This window comes from Camelus dromedarius, chromosome 2 (assembly GCF_036321535.1).
Source record: "Camelus dromedarius isolate mCamDro1 chromosome 2, mCamDro1.pat, whole genome shotgun sequence".
NCBI classification, from domain to species: Eukaryota; Metazoa; Chordata; class Mammalia; order Artiodactyla; family Camelidae; genus Camelus; species Camelus dromedarius.
The window spans coordinates 1,065,240-1,071,479 of NC_087437.1; the positions used below are offsets into that span (position 1 = coordinate 1,065,240).

Consider the following 6,240-nt stretch of genomic DNA (forward strand, 5'->3'; position numbering starts at 1 on the left):
TATATTCTGGGAATTAAGCCCTTGTCAGTCTCATTTATTGCAACTATTTTCTCCCATTCCATAGGTTGTCTTTTAGTTTTGCTTACTGTTTCCTTTGCTGTGCAAAACCTTGTAAGTTTAATTACATCCCACTTGTATATTTTTGCTTGTATTTCTATTGCTTGAGTAGACTGCTCTAGGAGAACATTGCTGAGATGTATGTCAGATATTTTGCCTATGTTTTCTTCTAAGAGGTTTATAGTGTCTTGTCTACATGTTTAAGTCTTTAAGCCATTTTGAATTTATTTTTGTGTATGCTGTGAGGGAGTAGTCTAACTTCATTCATTTACATGCAGCTGTCCAGTTATCCCTACACCATTTGCTGAAGAGGCTGTCTTTACTCCATTGTATGTTCTCACCTCCTTTGTCAAAGATTCAATGACCAAAAGTTTGTGGGCCTATTCTTGGTAATTTTGTTTATCCATTCATTGATGGATGGATATTGTTTGTAACCTTTGTCTACTCTGAATGATACTGCCATGAATATTGATGTGCAAGTTTTTGTGAGAATATGTTTTCATTCTGTTGGCTGTACAGTTGGCCCGCCATATCTGTAGTTTCCACTTCATGGATCCAGATGGCTGATTGTAAAGGGACTCAAACATCCTTGGATTATGGTATCCAGGGTGGGGGGTTCCTGAAACCAACCCCCCGAGGATACTGAGGGATGACTCTACATGTAGGAGTGGAATTGCTGAGCCATATAACTCTAACCTTTTGAGGAAACACCAGACTTCTCCAAAGAAGCTGCACCATTGTCCCTTTCCACTGGCCGCAAATGAGGTATCTCTGCCTCCTCAACGACACTTGTTATTGTCCATGTTTTGATTAAAACCGTCCTAGTGGGTGTAAAATGAGAACTCATTTTGATTTTGATTTGGCTAGTGATGCTGAGCTTCTTTTCATGTGCTTATCGGCCATTTGTGTATTTATTTAAATCCTTGGCAAATTTAAACATTGGGTCGATTTTCTTTGTATTGTTCAGTTGTAAGCATTTTTTATATATCCTGAATACTAGTCTCTTCTTAGATACATGCTTGGCAAAATTTTTCTCCTATTCTGCAGATTGTCCTTTCACTTTATTTTTTTAAGCATTAAAACAATTTCTTTACAGGGGAGGTAATTAGATGTATTGATTTATTTTATTTTTCTTGCTAAGCATGCACTCTGTCACTTGATATACCCCCTTCCCCTGTCATTTCACTTTCTTGATGATGTAATTTGTAACAAAAAGGTTTTAACTTTGATGAAGTCCAGTTTATCTGCTTTTATCTTCTATCACTTGTGCTTTTCGTATTGTATCTAGGAAACCAAAGCCTATCCTAGGACCACAAAGATTTATACTGTGTCTTCTTTTAGAAAGTTTATAGGTTTAGTTTTTACGTTTCTGTCTGTGATCAATTTTGAATTAATTTTTATTTATTTAAAATATGGGGGTCCAGATTCCAGATTCATTCTTTTGCCTGCAGATACTCAGCACTCCCTGCACCATTTGTTGAATAGACTATTCTTTCAATGGAGTGTTGTTGACACCCTTGTGGAAAACTGACTGTAAATGTAAGTTTTTCCCCCTGGGTTTTTATTATGTCTCATAGATTTATTTATCCAAACTTATGCCAGTACCATTCTGACTTAGTACTATAGCTTTTTAGTACCCTTTAAAGTGAGTCCTCCAACTTTGCTCTGCTTTTTCAAGATTGTTTTGGCTGACCTGGGCCCCTTGCACTTCCATATGAATTTTGGGATCACTTTTTCAATTTTTGCAAAGAAGTCAGCTGGAATATTGATAAGGATTCCACTGAATTTGTAACTCACTTTGGGGAGTCTTAACGTTTTTAACAATATTGTCTACCATTCCATGAACATGGGATGTGTTCCATATATGTAGATCTTTTAAGTATTATTTCGGTGATACATCAAAATATTCAATGTACAAATCTTGTAAATTTTTGTTAAATTTATCTCTCATTTTATTTTTAATGCTGTTGTAAATGGAAAGGCTGAGCTTCTTGAGGGTAGGACTATATATTAATTTGTTTATTTCTAGGATTTCTACACAGCAAATACTCTAGGTTTATATTTGCTACATAAATCTATCCACAACTCTTCCCACCCCCGTGTTATAAGAAACCAAGACCCAGGTTAAGCTACCTGAACACCTATGTGGAAGTGAGAAATGAGACCCTTGGGTGGGGCTTTGTGAAGATGATACTGAGAGCTTATTTAGGATGGCTTCATCTTAAATTCCTTTAAACAACACTTTTGGTGTAGTCAGATACATTAAGATCATGCCCTTTTGATGTGCAGAGGAGCTAAGACTATCATTTTCAAATAATTTCTAGTGAGAGTGTTGTACTTGAAATCAAATTTGCATCAATCTTTGAAGATATATGTTTCAGGAATTTTGACTAAAGAACACCTGTCTTTATTCATTAATGACAACTAAATTCTCAAGCAACATGTAAGAGTTTGAGCAAACTGCCCCAGCCCCGTAGTGCTGGTTGGCTGCAGCTGTAACTGGAGTCAGTGCTTACCTCTCCCAGCACGCTTGGGCTGATCTGCTCAAAGGTGTTCGTCCAAATGTTTGTCTGTAGTCTGTTGGACAAAGCCATAAAACATTGAGTTAATTTTGCTGGAATGCAATATATTCCTATTAATATTAAGTAAGCACATATTGAGTGCTTACTGTATGTTGGGAATTGTCCCTCAGCCTCACATGTATATTATTTCACTTAAAACTTCATATATTTCCTTGTTATTCTCACTTTACAGATAAGGAGACTGAGAATTAGGTCTTCTGTATTTTGGATGGAGCTCATTATCAATGACAGGAAGTTGTAAGGAAAAAGATATTGATTCATCCTGAGAAAATATTTTTCTGACCGTCAGCAGTGAAGAGGGTGAACACTGAAGAAGGTGATCATTGTTTGAGTGAGACGAGCCCCGGGTTGTACGGAGTCAGCATCCCTGTCCTGGACACGGCACGTGTAGATCTGTGTGGTGGGTGAGGCGGCGAGGCCGCGCAGGGAACGCGGATGCCGGGCCATTGGGCTGTGCTCAGGCCCGGTGGGGCTTTCTCCTAAGGGCAGTGGACCGTCATTGACAGATTTTTAGTAGGGGAGTGGGGTGCTCTCGTAGATCACTTTTGTCTTGTAGAATGCTTAGAAACATTTAGAAGGCTCTGCAGGAGGTGATGTGATGAGTCAGATTAGGGTGGCTGCCAGGTGTAGGAGTGTAGAATTTTCAAGTGGTTTTCAGTCCCAGTTTTGTGGCTGAGTAGCTGTGTCACTTTGGATGATGCACTCAAGGAAGTAAACAATTTATCTAATCAATTGAAGAAGTGATGTACCGACCTCCCAGGACTGCTGTGGTGATCCAGTGAGATAACGTGTTCACAGTGTGCAGCGTGGTCCCCAGCACACAGTCAGTGCTGAGTGAGTGCCAGTGAGTACCTGGTAGTTCAGGTGTGGGTGGTGGGACTCGGTGACTGAGGAAATCTGGGCCCTGAAGGTGGGGTCCAGTCACATCTGTGAGTGATGGGCCTGAGCTGGGAGAGGAAGGGAGACCTTGCCCCCCGACCAGGGGCCCTGGGTAGGACGGCTATGGGAGGAGCACCGTGAAGTCAGCTCTTTGCAGGTGGAGCTCGAGTTGCCTTTGAGATATCTAAGTGCATTGTCATGAGCTCAAAGAGGAGGTCTGGGCCCGGGCTGTGAATTTTCCTATAATCTTAATCCCTGAGGACGCTGAGGTATTGATCACTGAACGTGAAGACATACTTTACAGGACAAGTGAATAGTAGTATCATCTCTGTCATCAAAGCTCACATCTCTTTATTCATCACAAGTTTGCTATTGGGTACTTACAGAGCTCACTTCACCGCCATCCCCTGGGCTCAGGCTCCACAGTAAAGAGCTGGTGAGCCTCCCTCTTTTCCAGAAGAAGACACATTTAGCTGGTAGAATTCTGTACCTCGCCAGACTTAGAATTTTAGTTTGTTGTTTTAATTCTATTTTCTGTTAGCCATCTCCTGACAGGAGAGACGTTTTACCTCATGGACATATTTCAATTAGCTGTTACTGAGAATTGCTGATCTGATCCATAGTGTAAGTATTATATTAACCTTGTAGAGTATTTATCATTTTTCTGTCTTTGCCCTTTAATTTTGTATGCCCCTTCAAGTCTCTATCCTATTTGGGGCCTTATTTTTTTTAATTAAAAAATGTCTATTTGCAGTTAAGAAAACAAAAGAAAAGAAAAAATACACATGATAGCTAAACTTAGAAAATATCTAGTGTGTTTTCTGTCTCGGCAACGGAGGGTTCTAGAAACTCGTGAAAACCTTCATTACACAAGTTTCTTAAAATGCTGATTAAGAAATAAAACCTTCCTTCTTCATCTTTCAAGCTGCACAGCTAATTGTGAAGAAAGTGAGGGGAAATCCTCAGAAGCCAAGACAAACCAGAAAGCAGGGATTCTGGGTGATACGCGAGCCTTAGAAGCCCTGGGGTGCCTGTTGGCTCCTGTACTGAGTTTCAGTTGCCTTGACTGGAGGGTAGGAGGTGAGCCCGAGTCCTCTCACAATGGGAGTTGGATGACTGATCATATGTAAGGCCAAGCCCATCCCGAGAAGCATGGTTTACTAAAGGGTTAACTATGAAAAAAAATTCCTCAAGGTAAGACATTAAGGAAAGTCAATTTTTTTGGAAGAGGGGAAAAATAACAAATCCAAAGTAAGGATATAGTTTAAAGCTCTTCTGGCATGAGAGTAACCACAAACTCCTGGCAGAGAATCACAGCTACTCCTGGAATGAGAAGCTGTGGTTTGAATGAATCAGTGAGCAGCCATTCCGAAAAAGGCCTCCAGAGTCTTGAGGATCAAGATACTTGAATGCAAACACCTGTCTTCCAAGGTCTCAATCAAATAACCAGAAAGGTTTTAAAGGAAAGAAGCCATAATCATAGTTCTATTTCTTAACATTACTTTATGCTAGGAATTCAGACGTGACTATGGAGTTGTCTCCTCTTTTATGGACCTTACCTTCTCTTTGGGGAGACAAACTGACATAGTTGGGGAGCTTGGTGGAGGGAGGTGATAGTCTGTTGCAATTAGCCAGGAGAGGAGATTAAGAAAGCAGTGAAGGGTGGGTGAACTTTTTAGCTAAGGACATTCTTGTTCTGCTGGCTCTTAATTGCAGGCTCAATGAGCAGTCACTGGAGGGAATAGATCTTACGGAGGATGGACTTAGCTCAGGTCTCTTTAGAATGGACAAGTGAACCTGGAGAAAGACAGTCAAATCTGTGCAGACATTAAAGTTCACTTGAACGTGCTCCATCCCTGAGCCAAAGATAGGACAAATATGCAGCACTTCTTAAGGACAGAGGAGTGGTTTTTAAGGTTCTCCAAGAATGAAGCCCAGGGAACCGAGATGGCCAGTTGTCAAACTGTGACTTTGCTCTTTGGACGGTGTACCCACCAAGGGTATTGGCCTTTTATACATTTCCATTTCTCTTTAATACATGTCAGGTGATGAGGACGTGGGCACAAGTGTTTGACACCTTGTCGAGGCGACTTTGGGTACCTGCCTAGAAACGCGGGCACGGCTACAACTGCGTCACACATGTTGCCGCCCATCCCGCTCCCCGGCTCCGTGATCACGGCAGAGTGGTTCCTTGTTGACCTGTCCATCTCCTCTGTGACATCATAACCCATGAAAAGACCGGAGAGTATTAACTTGGCTTTTTTAAAGTCAAAGGAACAGATCTAATATGGAGTCAGATTTGTTCTTTCCTATTTCAGTATTGTCATGGAGAAGACAGTTTGGGCAGCTTTTTGTAGGGTCCTCGAGGCTTTCTCTCTCAGCCTCTGGGGGCCTCTATTGAAAACCCTTCATAGCTGTCTGGCCTGCTGGAAAACCACTCCGACTGTTTTGCCTTAAGATGTGTTCAGTTTATAACTCATCTCTACTCCTTGGAAAACAACTCAATAAAAACTCAGTTGGTTTTCCACCAGCCATGGGCAGGGGTGAGGGATACCTTGTTATTAATTCATAAAATAATAATAATAATAAAAATAGTAATAATAAAAATAGTAATAATAATAATATTAATAATAATAATAATAATAATAATAATAATAATAATAATAAAAGAAGTCTTAAAACAGCACTGGGCACATAGGTGAGTCAATAAATGCTTCCTGGC

At 40.6% G+C, this 6,240-nt stretch overlaps 1 long non-coding RNA gene across 1 annotated transcript; it reads left to right on the forward strand.

The window, feature by feature from the left end:
• The first annotated feature begins 441 nt into the window (after positions 1–441).
• LOC135322314 (uncharacterized) lies at positions 442–4,324 on the forward strand. The gene is made up of 2 exons (XR_010382812.1): positions 442–1,596; positions 2,812–4,324. It is a non-coding gene; the product is annotated as an uncharacterized LOC135322314 (long non-coding RNA).
• The last annotated feature ends 1,916 nt before the right edge of the window (positions 4,325–6,240 follow it).